Below are 17,776 nucleotides of genomic sequence, written 5' to 3'. Positions count from 1 at the left end.
TCATTCTGGTAATAGTACTGAAATTGTACTCCAGAACTTGCTGCTGCACTAGATCATAGAATGGGATCACAGAATACACTACAGTGTGGAAGTAGGCCATTCAGCCCATCGAGTCCACACCGACCCTCCAAAGGGTATCCCACCCAGACCCACTCCCTAACCCTGTAATTCCCATGGCTAACTCACCTTACCTGCACACTATGGGCAATTTAGCATGGCCAATCCACCCTAACCTGCCTGTGGGAGGAAACTAAAGCATATGAAGGAAACTCACATAGACACAGGGTGAATGTGCAAATGCACACAGACAGTCACCCGAGACTGAAATCGGACCAAGGTACCTGCCACTGTGAGGCAGTAGTGCTAACCACTGAGCCACTCTGCTGCCTTAAATGTCTATTCCCTCACTGGAAATCAAACCTGAGCTGCAGTGGTGAGAGCATCTAACCACTAGACGACCAGGGAAGCCAGCCAAAATGTTCCTGTACATTTATAACACTAGCATTGACCCAACAATATGGAAAATTGCCCAAGTATGTCCTGTATATAAAAAGCATGACAAATCCAAACCAGCTGATTACCGCCCCCCTAGATCATCAATAAAGCAATGGAAGGTTGGCAAGCGTTATCAAGCAGCACCTGCTCAGTGACGCCCAGTTTGGGTTCCGCCAAGATCACTCAGTTCCTGATCTCATTATAGCGTTGGTTCAAATATGAACAAAAGAGCTAGTTGCCAGAGGTGAGGTGAGAGTGACAGCCTTGACATCAAGGCTGCATTCAATGGAATGTGGTATCAAAGAGCCCTAGCAAAGTGGAATCAATGGGAATCCAGGGTAAATTTAAAGGGAGACCAGACAATTACATGAGGCAGAGGGGATAGAGGATTATAATGTCAGATTTGAATGGAAAGTGATGTTAAGAGGCTTAAAATCAAGTATTAATACTGACATAGATCAGTTGGGCCAAATGGTCTCTTGCTATCCTGTATAACCTGTGTAATCCTATGATGGTGATCTTTGTAATTCGGTGTTTTGTTTTGATAAGTGAAGAAACATGATGAAAGGCAGATAGTGTTGTTAATGTGAGCATGTATTTTCCTAAAAGCACACTATCCCAATGAAGGCTAAAAAAAGGTCCATTACAAAACAATTGTTTACACTATTCCTCTAGGTTTTAAACTGTGCAATTGCTAAAGGTGATGACATCTGGAGAAAGCTTAAAAAGATCTGTTCTTGGCTGTAAATGATATTTCAAAAAGTCTACTATGTATGCATTTCTGTATTTCAATCTCTGATAGATACTGTAGAACAATCTCCAGTGAAATTTAATGGTTACTTTCATTTTAATTCCCATACATTGATCTAAGTGTTATAGTAAATTAGTCCATCTATAAAAGTGGTGACTTTTGTGACCATACCATAGGTTTAAGAAGTATATTTTGTCCTGTTTCTTTTTAAGTTGTTTTTTTCCCTTCAAGCTTTTTTTTAAAAAGTTGGATGGGTGGAGTCAGGTTCCCACAGAACCTGGGTTTTAGTTTAACTTTCAGCAGTTGTCTTTTGTCTGTGTTCAGGTTATAAGCAGCTTTACCATGGTCTTCATGACCAAGAAGGCAGTGCCATGAGACATGGCTTCCTCCATTTCTGTGAAAGTGCGTGCAGGTATCTTGGAGGATGCATCGGCCAGGCATTCCTGCACTCTACTCCAACTCAGGTACTGACACCTTGGTGGGTATTTTTCTCAATGCGAGTCGTGAGCACAAGCTGGTGAGCACACCACTGCCATGTCTCTGGAGATGAGCAAAGGACTAAAGGCCCTTGGAGGATGGCAGGAGAGTAGGCAGATACTCAGCCCCAAGCAAGAGTGGACTCCAGGGTGCTGGCAATTCCTGACTTCACTGAAATGTGTGAGCTGACACAGTGGGCAGATTTCTCAGGGACACTGGGCAAGTTATCACACAGGTTTCAGGTATGCACACATCTGTCTGTCTGTATGAAGGACCTGCTGTCATCACTGTAACCACAGGTGCTTAGCACCAACAGCAAGGTGACAGGATGGCATAGGACCTTGAATTCAATTCAAGTGTCCTTTCCTCACAAGATGATAGGGTGATGACAATAAGCACCCCACCAGCAACCCCAAAAAGATCCCCCACCCCACCCCAGCCAGATAGTACTCAGTACATTATGGAGTTTGACCTCTAACCTGCTCCTTTTCCCCTGTGCGAATTCATGCCAACAAGGATGCTTTTGTGCCAGAGACACTCAGCAAGTCCTCAAACTTACACACCCAAAACTCCAAGGCCAACTTATTCGACTGTTGGGCAGGCTCTCTCTGGCCTGGCTCTGCACATCAACCTCATGGGAGAAGAGATGACAGGATTCTGAGCGTGCATATGGGTCACCTCATTACAAATATGAAAATGTATTCACAATTATATGTTGGCTTTTCTTCATTAGCTTTGTGAACAAATGTCTTTCTATCCATAACCGCAACATGTTTTATTTGCTAAGGTGTAAAGTGAACAGCTTCTATGCCATGTGTGAGCAATAAAATCTTTTTAAAAAATATTCTTCAATCGTGGGATGTGGGTGTCACTGGTTGGGTCACCATTTGTTGCCAATCCCTAGTTGTCCCTGAGAAGGTGGTGATCAACTGCATTCTTGAACCACTGCATTCCATGTGTTATAGGTGGACCCACAATGCCCTTAGGGTGGGAATTCCAGGATTTTGATCCAGTGACACTGAAGGAATGCTGAGATATTTCAGGATGGTGAGTGGCTTGGAGGGGAACTTGCAGGGAGTGGTGTACCCATGGGAGTTTGGTCGACAATTAGAGTCAATCTTTACAGACGCTAATGCATCACTGATGCATCACTGCCATTACTGGAATTGATAGGATTGATCCTTGATGCTGCATGATGTGGTGAAGAGTGTTTGAGGGAAGGATTTGGACTATACCAGCAGGTTAGTACCTAAGGTTCATACACACCATGTAGTGCCTGCAGGTGTGTATCAGCTTCAGTGTAGGGGATTTGTGTAATGCTGCTATCCTTTGAAGGGCCTCATCACTTAAAATTGAATCCTCTTCCCTCACAGAATGAAACTCTTAGCCCTCCCACACAGGGTGTGATTGCAGCCATTTTCACTCCCAATCTGCACTTGCTATTTCCATCATGATGGAAGCAAACAGCAGTCGCTCCTCATGCAGAGAGTCTCAGGCTTGATCTCTTACCCTTGGTAAAATCCCAACTGTACACATTCATTTCACAGAAGCCCTCCCCATAAACTACTCAGGATTTGAATTTCCCATGTTCCCACCCAACTCTTTTACCTTAATCTATATCTGCCCACTTTATGCCCCTCCCTCCTCAACTCCTGGTACAGTGAGTGAACATACCTTTTCTAGAATGGTCTGTCTGCCATGGAAGCCAGGGTACTACTGACCCTCAATGATCCTTCTTTCTGCACTATCTCCCTCCAATTATCAAATCTCGGTCATCGTCCCCTCCTTATATATATATATATATCCCCCTTCACTATTGTAATCTGCTCTGCATCAGAGCATTCTGCCCCAATCCCCTCCATTAAATTCCCCAGCTTCCCCCTTGCAGTACTGGCCCTCTTATAACTGCCAACCACCCCCCACCCCCAGGACAGACAGTGACCCACTCCATTGAAATACCTAGCTAGACAGCTCTGATAGATGAATGCCCAAACCGATGACTGATATCTGTACAAACTCCCCAACTGTCTCCTTGCAACTCCCTGAACTGATCTTAAGTCTATTCTGCAGATTGCAGAAGTATGGAGTTCTTGACCATGACTACCTCAAGCAGCCAAGTAACCATGCCCAAGCTCCTCGACCAATATTGAGGCTCCCTTGACTTACTGTGCTGGGGGTGTCTCCATGGACTTGACTGAGGTCCACTACCTGTAAAGTTTGACATATGATCACTCTGATGCCCATTCTGCGTGTTGGGCATGTGATGCAAATGCATTGATACAGCACTGTGGTGTAAAGCCACATGTTCACTCTCTGATCACTGCTGGCAACTGTAACCATCTGCCTTGCTTTTGTCTGCATTGGGCCTGGCTTTTGTCTGCACTGACCAGCAAGGCAAGAAAATGTAGTGAGCTTTTAATTTCTAGCTGCAATTAAAAGAACATCAAGGCCAGGCAGAGACGCTGTCAGCTTCCAAGTATATGCAAAGTGAGTGACTGAATGAGGAGTGCTGATCTGGGTACTTGCCTGGAAACTATCCTGGCAGTAGCACTGCAATAAAAAGCACTGTGTGTTCCAAAGTGCAGCTGTAAAGTGTTCTGTAAGTGGTTTGGAGATGTCCCATGATGGTGTAGTAAGGTTGGTACATGTTAGATGTCAATGTCTGTGGTGTGGGGTTCCTGTGGGTGTTGCCCTTGGAGAATGCCCTAAGGTGATGGTGCCTGTTGTCCATGACGGAGGTCTGGAGGAGCAATGCTGAGCTGGAGTCACCAGATACCCACTCTGAAATCTCTGTCAGGGATTCTCAACATCTAGTTTCTATCGGGCAGAAGTGGGTACTGCAGATGCTGGAGATTAGAGTCAAGATTAGAGTGGTGCTGAAAAGGTACAGCAGGTCAGGCAGCATCCGAGGAGCAGGAAAATTGACGTTTTGGGCAAAGGCCTTTCATCAGCCCTTCATCCTGCTCCTCGGATGCTGCCTGACCTGCTGTGCTTTTCCAGCACCACTCTAATCTAGTTTCTATCAGGCAGGTGTGAGAATGGGAAACTGTATATTAACAAGGCGACAGTCGGTGATAACGAGTGATAATTCATGTAGATACACCTCCCACTGCTCAGTAGAGAGTCTCACTTGGTCTCAACATCAGGAAGGTCATCATTGGATATATCACCCAATTGTCCTGAATTTCTTACTGCAATGACCCACACTGTTCAGGTGAAATACCATCCATTGTTACTGTCAGCAATTATAAAAGTTAATGGGTGGAATATTGAAGACCTGTGAAAGTATAAAGCCCTATGGGATTCAGGGATGGGCCACTATGAAGGGGATGGGGGTATTTTGTTGCTCACTGACCTGGTCAGACTGAGGCTGCTGGAGGAGGAGAAGGAGGAACACTCACTCTCACCTTCCATCTTGCTGTAAATCTAGTATGGAATGGGATGATAATGGCTGTGGGCACTTGGAATTGACAGGATAAGTAACTCACCCTGTGAACGGGGTGGCTGCAATAATGACAGCGCATTGGGCTTGGAAAGGAGAACAGCATTGGACAGAGGCCTGTGAAAAGTTGCCTACTCCATGACTATCCTACAGCACTGACCTTTGGGTATTGCACTTCCCTGGCACAGCCACTACTGGACAACGTTCAGTCACATCTTTGAGCACAGAGTAAGCTGAACATTAGGAGCAGGAGGATGGGACAGCTCATGTGCAGCCTTCCTGGAGGTAGAGGTGGAAATGCATTTGGTGCCTAGACGGAGAGACTCTCAAACACATGCAAGTTAGTTAATGTCATGAACATCTATGGAGAAACAGCTATTTACAAAATAAAACCTCCTTCAGCTATGCTTCCAAAGTGACATTTTCATCTTTCTCTCCCTCTCACTACAGTGCAGTGCACTCCCTGGTTCCATAGCTGGGGGTATAGTACATGCAAATGGCATTGGTTCCTGGTGAAATCTTCCCCCATCTCCTCCTAAGTCAGAATCCTCTTGTAAACCTTTCTATCCACCAAAACTGGAGTTGAACCATTCATCTGGAGAACCAGCAAAAAGTATAATCACAGACTGTTTATCACCAACAGTTACTTTCACCAGTGAACCAGTCAAAAGCGAATGTGAGAAACAATTCCAGGTTAAAGGAGGGGCTCATGTTGCAGTCTTCTAGTTACACCGACCTGCTTTCTTTAAACAAAGACTCAGGGGCTCATATCAGAGCTCTTGTGGGCTGTCTGTTGGACAAATCAACTCTCTGATCAGTCAGCACCATTATCACAGAATTGGGACTCAAAGGAATAGAGATGGTGTTTCTTATACAGAGGTGTGCTCTTCGTCACACCCTTCTGCCTGAGGTCGCACGCACTGGTCAGGTACTGATCATGTAGAGCCATTGACTCTCTTAAAGCCTAAAACTGTAAGGGAAAGGAAGAGGTGATCAAAGAGAGAAGGAATAGGAAAAGATCTCATGGTCATTCCATTTACAGGTCCCATTTCAAGATGAGAAGGAAGACAGAATGGAGTGGGTGCAACCTGGGTAATCTCAACCCTCAGACATTTAGACTGCCACTGCTGTGTTGGATTAGTACTCACTATCTATTGACTATCCCTCCAGGACGTTGAAGGTAGGTGCATCCTAGCCTTTTGGGTCTTCTGTAAATTGTTGACCACCTGCTAGTGTGAGGGCAGCATGGTGGAATGATACAACTATTCAGCTTTGGCAGGTATATTTTTGGAGAGAGGTGTGTGCACAAAACCCAGCCATTGGGTGAGTGGTGAAGAGTGAGTGTCATGTTATAGAGACATACAGTACAGAAACAGACTTTTCAGCCCAATTAGCCATGCCAATTAGGTATCCCAAACTAAACTCGAATCATTTACCTGCCTTTGGGCAGTTATCCCTCTAAATCTTTCCTACAGATATGTTGTAAATGTACCAGCCTCCACCATTTCTTCTGGCTGCTCATTCCAAACATGCACCACCCTCTGCTTGAAGAAAATTGCCCTTCAAGACCCTTTTAAATCTTTCCTCTCTCACTCTAAACCAATGACCTCTAGTTTTGGACCCCCCCACCCTGGGAAAAGACCTTTGACCAATCATCTTATCTATGCCCCTTATTATTTTGCAAATCTCCACAAGGTTGCCACTCAGCTTCTGATGCTCCAGGGAAAGTGTCCCAGCTTTTTCCTACAACTCAAATGCTCCAGTCCTACCAACATCCTCTGCACCCTTTCAAGTTTAACAACATGCTTTCTATGGCAGGGTGACCAGAATTGTACACAATATTCTAAAAGTGGCCTCTCAACATCCTATACAGCTGTAACATGTGTCCCAATTCCTGGACTCAATGCTTTGACCAATGAAGGCAAGCATACCAAATGCTATCTTCCCCATCCTGTCAACCTGTGATGGCACTTTTAAGGAACTATGAACCTGCACCCCAGGTCCCTCTGTTCAACAACACTCCTCAGGACTCTACCATTAACTGTGTAAGTCCTGCCCTGGTTCGTCTTACCAAAAACCAACACCTCACATTTATCTAAATTAAAATCCACCTGTCACTCCTCAGTCCATTGGCCCATCTGATCAAGATCTCTGAGAGTGGTGGCAGTGTGATGCTTGAACAGTGCGAGATGGGAAATAGAAATGCATGTAGACACCTTGATACCCAAATAAGCTCATTAAATTTTTCCTAGCAATAGCCAAGTTCTGGCAGCTACATTCTGGCCATAAACCACTCCTGCCATCTGCTCTCATCCCATTTAGAGACCTGGGCTTGTGTGCTCCTAGCACTACCCACACCCACCCCTTTGACCTTCTTATCCCAGCGATACATGTGCAACTGGATCTATATTCATCCTAATTCATCAGATTGAATGGGTCAGAAGCTTGAGCTAGAAATGTTCAATAACATGTTCTCCATTACTGTGCCTTGAAATAGTTACATTCATAAAACCCATTAATTTTCACTCATTACAGTGTAGACCACACTTTTCTACAGCTGGCCTGACTAGTTTGTCTGAGATTGTTCTCTATCTGACATTCTCCTTCGAAAGGTGATTATCCATTGCTGCAACTGTCTTTTTTTTCTTTTTTAACATTCTCCCACACTACCCCTGAACAGCGGCAGTGCTTATATTTTCCCCAGCACCCATGTGTGTGCAGGTGTAGGAAACAGTGAGGAACAAGAAGTGCACAAATCTTTATTTCTATTTCACCAACACCCACCAGGAAGAAAGGAAACACCAGTGTGGCCAGTGACAAGCAGTGCCCTATAAAAGACACTTTGCATGGCAAAGTGTCTTTTATAGGGATTGTGAAATGGACTTGATGGGCTGAATGGCTTAATCCTGCTCCTGTATCTTATGGACTGCGCTTTTTTTTAAAGGAGGAAAAAGCCTACACGGGGTGCAGTTTCTTCACAACATGGTTCGACATCCTGTGGTGCACAGAGGAATTTGCAGTGAAACAAAGTGCAGCATTGAGTGGCCCCAAACTATCATCTCTGAAGGGGATTAAAGCGATCATAAACTTCCCACCACTCTATTGCAGAGCCTATAACAGGGACTGTGTGAAAGTGAATGGCCTTTGTAATAGAGAGGAGATGGTATTTAAATTGGAATTTAAATTTTTGGCCAAGGTTTTGGACTCATGCTGTAAATAGGTACTTATGTGATGCAGGTTTTTGTTGCTTTCACACATTTGCACCTGGTCATGACTGATCAAGGATCCATAGTTTATATTTTATTTTCTTATCAAGGTTTAAATTAGTCAGATTGTGGCTGAGGAACAGATGAAATCAGTGACTAGAGAGAAGAGTTTGTGGAGGAGCTGCCTCTGTCTCTATGACTTCTTCTCCTGATGCTAGCTGAAAAGAAAACTGATTTATCTGAGACGTCACATTGAACAGATTGTCGGACAGCTTGGCGGTGTCTGGAACAGTGGTTCTCATGCTTTTTGACAGAAGTTGTTTAATAAATTTGACTCCCTCACTTCACATCTAAATTATAGTGTATAAAACTTAGGGTATAAAAATGCTGTCTGCAAAGAATGCTTCAATAATGTTTTTTAAGAAAACCAGTATTTATTTAGTTTATTTCCAGATTCAGTAGTATTTATGCCATTCACAGAGCTCCTTCATGCACACACTCCTCTCGATGGGAAAACTTACTTGTGGAGACTTTGCTCTGGTCCTAACTCACCACTTGTAGTCCACCCATACAGCAAGCTGCATGCAGGCACTTAGCAATGCTCACACCTTCACAGAACCCATTTTGAGAATCACCGGCTTAGAAATGGAGTGGTCATCAATCCCTTGTGTTAGAGAGGCTACTTTTTGAGGCTGGCTGTATTGAGGTGAGATGCTCTTAACTGTGGGTTCATAAGTAATGTATAAGCCCTACCTGCGTCTTACAGGGTCTTTCCCAGAGCAAAGACATCAGTTATACCAGATATTGTGATGGATTGTTGTCTCACAATTGCTGTCTCTCTAAGTCTGCTCTTGTTGATTGGAAGGTTGTAACAACCATTTTTGATGATGAATTGTCATACTGGTCGTAACTGGACATCTCTTACCAAGGGATTGATGTTAATGGAAAGGCAGATTTTCCTGATGGCTTTTGGATAGTCTTTGGATAATTTTCTTTGCACCCCATTCCTCAGAGGCCTCCTGGCATAGTTCTGGGTAGAGCAGCTATTTGGACATTTGAGTTGGGCACCCTGCTATTTCCTGCCCATCTCAATTAATATAGCTTGTTTTTTGCAACTGCAGTTAGAGACCAGGTGCAAATGTGTGAAAGCAACAAAAACCTGCATCACATAAGTACCCATTTACAGCAGGAGTCCAAAACCTTGGCCAAAAATTTAAATTTCAAGAAGCATCTTAATAGAGATGAGAAGTTGAGATGGAAAGGTTTAAGGATGCAATTCTAGCAATGGTCTTCCATAATGGGGTAATTAAAATGAAGACGCTCAACTCCCTTCTATGATGCGAGCTCCCTTGGAGCTGTGTAGGGATAAGGGAGGTATGAAGCCATTGAGAAACTTGTGAACAAGGATGAGAATTTGATATTTTCTAGACTGGGATCAAATGCATTCAGTCAGCATAGGAGTGATCTGTAAATGAGACTTGCTGCAACTAGGGATCTAGGCAACAGACATTTGGATGACATCGAGTTTAGAGGGGGTAAGATACGGGATATTGGCTCAGATTGCCTTGAAACAGTCAAGTAAAGAAGTAACAAACAAAATTGATGTTTCTAATGATCTGAGGCAGGATCCAACTTGGATGAAATTATGGAGGTGTAGATTTGCAGGTGGCAAGAATATGAGGTCTCATGATTCTCCCTGGGTTTAGCTTAAACCAGGGAGAATGTTGGAGTGACAAGCTAGGGGACAAACTAGATTCATAGTAAGGAACCAAAGTCTAGATTTTCCTGATGCTGTGGGATAAGGGGCAGGTCCTTGATGCAGGGCAGGTGGAGAAACCCACCCATTCCATTGATGTGGGCAGCAACTTAAGGTTCCAACTGGAAGCCATATTCTAACACTTCCAGATCTTCTGTGGGCCACTTCATTTTAACATTTTCAGGTGTTGGAATTCACATTGATATACTGTAGCGCTTGCCTCTCTACCTTAGCAGTGCCCACCCATTGCTGGATGCACATAACACTGGCCCTCTGTCTGAGTTTCCCACTTGTTAGTCAGCCTGCTATCCTTGGTTGGCCACCTCCAGGCAGTATGCAACTGAAATCCTGTCACAGTCACTTCTCATTTTCTGACCTTGTATTAAAGCTGATGTCAAGATTCTGACCCAACCTGAATATTACTCAACTGGAAAGCATCCTGGTTGTGTTTAATTGGAAGAAACTGTACGTCCTCCAGTACTGCAGCAGTAGTGCAGAGTTGAAAGTAGTAGTGATTAAAGTAGATGACAAATAGGACAATGGCCAAGGCCAGATCTTTGGGGTTATCAGAGGTAATAGAATAAGAGCAAGAAAATAAGCAATTACAAGTGATGCTTTAGCTACAATTAGATTGTAAAAAATAGAAACAGGTGACACCAGGCCCAAACAACTAAAGAGGGAAAGCATTGGAAGAGGATAGTGAGGTCAACCATGTCGAAGACTACAGTCAGACCAAAAAAAGATGGAATTACATCCATAGCTTAGTCAATAAAAATAATTTCTACATGTCATTAAGATCCATTAAGGGGATATGGGCTTTGCTGGCTGGGCCAGCATGTATTAAGACCATAAGACATAGGAGTGGAAGTAAGGTCATTCGGCCACTCAATCATGGCTGATGGGCATTTAAACTCCACTTACCCACATTCTCCCCGTAGCCCTTAATTCCTTGTGACATCAAGAATTTATCAATCTCTGCCTTGAAGATATTTAGCATCCCGGCCTCCACTGCACTCTGTGGCAATGAATTCCACAGGTCCACCGCTCTCTGGCTGAAGAAATGTCTCCGCATTTCTGTTCTGAATTTACCCCCTCTAATTCTAAGGCTGTGTCCACGGGTCCTCGTCTCCGCACCTAATGGAAACAATTTCCTAGCGTCCACCCTTTCCAAGCCATGTATTATCTTGTAAGTTTCTACGAGATCTCCCCTTAATCTTCTAAACTCCAATGAATACAATCCCAGGATCCTCAGCCGTTCCTCGTATGTTAGACCTGCCATGCCAGGGATCATCCGTGTGAATCTCCGCTGGACATGTTCCAGTGCCAGAACGTCCTTCCTGAGGAGTGGGGACCAAAACTGGACACAGTACTCCAAATGGGGCCTAACCAGAGCTTTATAAAGTCTCAATAGCACAACGGTGCTTTTATATTCCAACCCTCTTGAGATAAATGATAACATTGCATTCGCTTTCCTAATCACGGACTCAACCTGCATGTTTACCTTTAGAGAATCCTCGACTAGCACTCCCAGATCCCTTTGTACTTTGGATTTATGAATTTTCTCACCGTTTAGAAAGTAGTCCATGCTTGTATTCTTTTTTCCAAAGTGCAAGACCTCGCATTTGCTCACATTGAATTCCATCAGCCATTTCCTGGACCACCTTCCCAAACTGTCTAGATCCTTCTGCATCCTCCCCACTTCCTCAGTACTACCTGCCTGTCCACCTAATTTCGTATCATCGGCAAACTTCGCTAGAATACCCCCAGTCCCTTCATCCAGATCATTAATATATACGTGAACAGCTGCAGCCCCAACACTGAACCCTGCGGGACACCGCTTGTCACCGGCTGCCATTCCGATAAAGAACCTTTTATCCGAACTCTCTGCCTTCTGCCAGACAGCCAATCCTCAATCCATACCAGTAGCTCACCTCAAATACCATGGGCCCTCACCTTGCTCAGCAGCCTCTCGTGTGGCACCTTATCAAAGGCCTTTTGGAAATCCACTGGGTTTCCCTGGTCTAACCTACTTGTCACCTCTTCAAAGAATTCCAACAGGTTTGTCAGGCACGACCTCCCCTTACTAAATCCATGTTGACTTGTTCTAATCCGACCCTGCTCTTCCAAGAATTTAGAAACCTTATCCTTAATGATGGATTCTAGAATTTTACCAACAACCGACGTTAGGCTAATTGACCTATAATTTTCCATCTTTTGTCTTGATCCGTTCTTGGGTTACAACAGCGACCTTGCAATCATCTGGGACTTTCCCTGACTCCAGTGACTTTTGAAAGATCTCAACCAATGCCTCTGCTATTTCCTCAGCCACCTCCCTCAGAACTCTAGGATGTAGCCCATTGGGGCCAGGAGATTTATCAATTTTAAGACCTTTTAGCTTTTCTAGCACTTTCTCTTTTGTAATGGCAACCATACTCAACTCAGCCCCCTGACTCCCTTTAATTGTTGGGATATTACTCATGTCTTCCACTGTGAAGACTGACGCAAAGTACTTATTAAGTTCTCCAGCTATTTCCTTATCTCCCATCACGAGGCTTCCAGCATCAATTTGAAGTGGCCCAATGTCTACTTTTGCCTGTCGTTTGTTTCTTATGTATTGAAAGAAACTTTTACTATCATTTCTAATATTACTAGCTAGCCTACCTTCATATTTGATCCTCTCCTTCCTTATTTCTCTCTTTGTTATCCTCTGTTTGTTTTTGTAGCCTTCCCAATCTTCTGATTTCCCAGTGCTCTTGGCCACTTTATAGGATCTCTCTCTTTCTTTAATACATTTCCTGACTTCCTTTGTCAGCCATGGCTATCTAATCCCTCTTGGGGATGAACTGCTGTACAGTGTCCTCAATTATATCCACAAACTCCTGCCATTTTTGCTCTACTGTCTTCCCCGCTAGGCTCAGCTTCCAGTCTATTTTCGTCAGTTCCTCTCTCATGGCCTCATAATTACCTTTATTTAACTGTAACACCATTACATCTGATTTTGCCTTCTCTCTTTCAAACTGCAGACTGAACTCTACCATATTATGATCGCTGCTTCCTAAGTGTTCCCTTACATTAAGATTTTTTATAAAGTCTGGTTCATTACATAGCACTAGGTCCAGAATAGCCTGCTCTCTTGTGGGCTCCATGACAAGCTGTTCCAAAAAGCCATCCTGTAAGCATTCCATGAATTCCCTTTCTTTGGATCCACGGGCAACATTATTTACCCAGTCCACCTGCAAATTGAAGTCTCCCATGATCACTGTGACCTTGCCTTTCTGACATGCCTTCTCTATTTCCCGGTACATATTGCGCTCTGGTCCTGACCACTGTTAGGAGGTCTGTACATAACTCCCATTATAGTTTTTTGCCTTTGTGGTTCCTCAGTTCCACCCACAGACTCCACATCATCTGACGCTATGTCATTTAGTGCCATAGATTTAATTGTGTTCTTAACTAACAAGGCAACCCCACTCCCTGTCTTTTTTTTGATAAGTTGAAAATCCTTGGATGTTTAACTGCCAGTCCTGACCCCCCCCCCTGCAACCATGTCTCGGTGATGCCTACCATTGCCCATCCCTATAGTCCTTAAGAAGGTGATCTGTCTTTTTGTACAGTCCCAGTATTGTTCCATGATTTTGACCGAGCAACATTGAAGGATATCGTTCTAAGTCAGGAAGGTGAGTAGTTGGAGGGGAACTTGCAGATGGTGGAGTTCCCACGTATCTGCTTCCCCTTCTTGTGGGTTCCCCTCCAACTAGATGGAAGGACATACAGACATACAGCATGGAAACACGCCCCTTGGTCTAACTTGTCCATGCTGACCAGGTTTCTCAAACTAAAATAGTCCAAAATGCCTGCATTTGCCCCTCATCCCCCTAAACCTTTCCTATTCATGTAGTTGTCCAAATTTCTTAAATATTGTAACTATACCTATATCTACTTCTTCCTCTGGCAATTCATTCTACATATGGACTGTCCTGTGTGAGAAAAAGTTGCCTCTGTGGTCCCTTTTAAGTCTTTCTCCGCTCACCTTAAATTATGCCCTCTAGTTTTATACTCCCCTATTCTCGGGAAAAGACCTTCACTATTCACTTTGTCTATGCCTCTCCTGATTTTACAAACCATTCAGTTCACCTCTCAACCTCCTACGCTCCAGAAAAATACTTATCACGCAAACACTCCAGCCCCAGTAACAGCCTTGTACATCTTTTCTGCACTCTTTCCAATTTAATAATATCCTCCCTATAGGAGGGCAACCATAACTGTACACAGTATTGCAAAAATGGCTTCACCAATGTCCACAATATGACAGAGGTAAAAACGAGGACTGCAGATGCTGGAAACCCGAGTCTGGATTAGAGTGGTGCTGGAAAAGCACAGGTCAGGCAGCATCCAAGGAGCCTCTATTGCTCCACAATATGACATCCCAACTCAATAGTCTGACCAACAAAGGCAAGTGTACCAAATACCATTTTCATTACAGAAGAAATTCAAAAAAACTGCAGATGCTGAAAATCATTAACAAAAACAAAAAAGTCAGCAGGTCTGGCAGCATCAGAGTTAACATTTTGGGTCCAGTAACGTTTCAGTATGGACATTATTTATATGGCTGGTCTCATTCTGCTTTTGGTCAATAGTAATCCCAGCATGTTGATTGAATTTCCCTTCTATGATGCCAGCTCCCTTGAATGTTAAAGGACTCTGGTCAGATTCTCTCTTGTTGGATTTGGTCATTGCCTGAGATTTGTATGACATGACTTTAACTTGTCACTTGTCAGCTAAAGCCAGGTTGTTGTCCCGGTCTCACTGCTTTTGGACAAGGACAGTCAATACCTAAGAATTATGAATAGTACGGAACATTGCAGAATTATCAATCTACATCCCAGTTCTGACATTATAGTGGAGGGAACATCACTGATGAAGTAACTAAACATAATTGGGCCAAGGTCAATTCTGAGGAATTCCTGAGTGATGTCCTCAAGTAGAGAAGACTGCCCTCTTTAAAAACTACAATTAGTGTGTTATTATTCCAACCAAAGAATTTTCCTTTGCTTTCGAGTTAAATGCAACCTTAATATCAAGGACAGTAATTTTCACCTCATATCTGGATTTCAGCTCTTTGTCCATGTTTGGAACAAGGTTGCACTGAGGTCAGGAGTCAAGTGGCCCTGAGAGAACCCAAAGTTATGCTGTTCAATAGGTTAATGATTGAGAGAAGATGAGGGGCAGTAATTGATTGGGTTGGCTTTGTACAGGACATACCTGGGCAATTTTCTACATTGATGGAAATGTGTTGCTGGAAAAGCGCAGCAGGTCAGGCAGCATCTAGGGAACAGGAGAATCGACGTTTCGGGCATTAGCCCTTCAGGAATTTTCTACATTGGTTGGTATAAACAGTGTTATAGGAGAAAGTGAGGACTGCAGATGCTGGAGATCAGAGCTGAAAATGTGTTGCTGGAAAAGCGCAGCATCCAAGGAGCAGGAGAATCGATGTTTCAGGCATAAGCCCTTCTTCAGTACACCTATAAACAGTGTTATATGTGTACTGAAGCAGCTAGGCTAGGGAACACAGCAGGTTTGGAGCACAAATCTCCACTACTATATATGACCTTTACAGATTCCCTGGAGACTATTCCGTTATCACATGGAGTGAATTAATTGGCTAAAAACCAGCATGTGTGATCCTGGGGGCTTCCTTTTGCAACTTTACTCGACCATCATTTCAATACTATGAAGGAAAGATGGACACCGAAATCTTTCAGCTACTTGGGCCAGCATTTTCAATCTCCACACATTTCTAATATGTAGTACTACAGTTCATCTAAATGAAACACATTGCTACCACTGTTGATGATGGTGCAGGTATTGAATGCTGAAGGTGGTGGATAGGCTGTTAACCAAGCTTTTTTGTCTTGGATGTTGTAAATCTAAGTGTTCTTGGTGCTGCATGCATTCAGTCAAGTGGAGTGTATTCCATTGCATTCCTGGCCTGTGCTTTGTAGATGGTGGACAGCCACTGGGAAGTCAGAAGACAAGTTACTCAAGAGAATTCCCAGCCTCCAACTTGATGATGACTGGTGGTTGGGACTAGGACACTGCTGTCTAATGGAATAGTGATAAAATTCTGGGCCTAAACTATCTTTTAGGAGAGATGACATTTTAAAAAAAACCTTTTGGTATTGTGAAAGAAATTTCCTTTAATCTGTTAATTTGTTCCTGAAATCCAAAATTAGTCACAAAGAAAACTGGTCATAGCTGTGGATACAGCCTCAATGAAATAAATTATGCTCTAAGTCTGGTGAAAGTAATGGGTCAAGAAAAAGTTCAGAGGGTCATTTTTTATAAATAAATCTTTGCTATCAAAAATGTTCAAAATGTAGTTATTTTAACTCAAAAAGCACAAATTAGGGAAATATGAATAAAGCATTTAAATGTTCAAGAGGCTAGATTGTTTAAATCATTCAGGTTACAATGTACATGTACATAAGGTACAAACTCTTTCATTAATTCAGATTTCAGGAACTTGCTCTCTCTGCGATGACTATTGTTGGTTTAAAAGTGGATTCAAATACTCAATGTGATTTTTTTTAAAACATCACTAAGCAAGTTAGGCAGTGTTTGTTTTGAGAGAATCTTCCCAGAATTATTTTTCTCCTTATTTGGTTGCAAACTTTAAAAAAATTGTTGTCAGGAGATCAGGTGAGGTCAGTGAACAAGTAGGTCTTTCTCAAATGCTTGGATGTAACCCATTTACATTTTGGCCTTTAGGTAAGCCAGGCTGCTTTCCTGGTCTGACTGTTGTTATTCCAGCATCGGTGGGATGTGCGGACAGACAGCATGTGAAATCTCCATAAACACACTGACGGAAAAAGCGAAGATCCGTTTAGCAGTTCCTCAACAGATGGAAGCCTCCATAAATTCCGTGGAATTAAGTAAAATAGTTACTCAAGAAAAGCTAGACTATGGAATAACAGTCTAACTGAGTATCTATTCAATTGATCACTTTCCTCTCATCCCTAACTACACCCCTGCAAGGCTATTTACATCCCTCATTCTGCATCAAAACCCCCATTCTCCACCACTATCATCCCTTCAGGACCTGATCTCCCCCTCCCACGCCCTTAATCCAGATGCAGTGAGACTGACCCTCTTCCTCCAAGTCACCCCTGCTAAACCTGATCCACCCAACGCAGAACCTCCACTGGAGCTGATGTTTCCTACCCACTCCAAACCACTTAAAACATTGTACTTACCTGTCCCCCCATCTCCTCCCAACTTGGCATCCTGTCTGGTGTCTTGCATTCCATACCTTACTCTCCCGAAAGTAGCTATCTGGACCTTTAAGTGTTAGAATACTGTGAAAAAGGAACATTGCCTCCCATGACAGTTCTGCACAACAAAAGGGTTGTCAGAATGAAAGAATAGCCGAGCAACTCCAAATATAGTGTAAAAATATGTGGTGCTCCTCCCTCTAGTAAAAAAGGATACTGCATGAGATTGTCACTATTCTCCATCCTATAGTTAATTTGTTTGCATTTTGGTCCTTCAGTTTCACCTATATTCTTGCTAAGAGAATCTCAGTACTACAGTACTGAGGACAAGTTCATTACCACAATGTCAGAAAGACGAACAACTCCCAAGAATCATCT

At 43.3% G+C, this 17,776-nt stretch overlaps 1 long non-coding RNA gene across 1 annotated transcript; it reads left to right on the top strand.

Annotated features, from left to right (window-relative positions):
• The first annotated feature begins 1,587 nt into the window (after nt 1–1,587).
• On the top strand, nt 1,588–17,686 carry LOC148151985 (uncharacterized). The gene is made up of 3 exons (XR_015761373.1): nt 1,588–1,710; nt 6,208–6,345; nt 16,896–17,686. It is a non-coding gene; the product is annotated as an uncharacterized LOC148151985 (long non-coding RNA).
• The last annotated feature ends 90 nt before the right edge of the window (nt 17,687–17,776 follow it).

The sequence above is a fragment of the Chiloscyllium plagiosum genome, unplaced genomic scaffold (assembly GCF_037043375.1).
Source record: "Chiloscyllium plagiosum isolate Xiang-an unplaced genomic scaffold, Cpla_swu_hap1 HiC_scaffold_2, whole genome shotgun sequence".
Classification (NCBI taxonomy): Eukaryota; Metazoa; Chordata; class Chondrichthyes; order Orectolobiformes; family Hemiscylliidae; genus Chiloscyllium; species Chiloscyllium plagiosum.
Note: the sequence above shows the minus strand (reverse complement) of the source record. Positions and strands in the feature narration are given on the sequence as shown.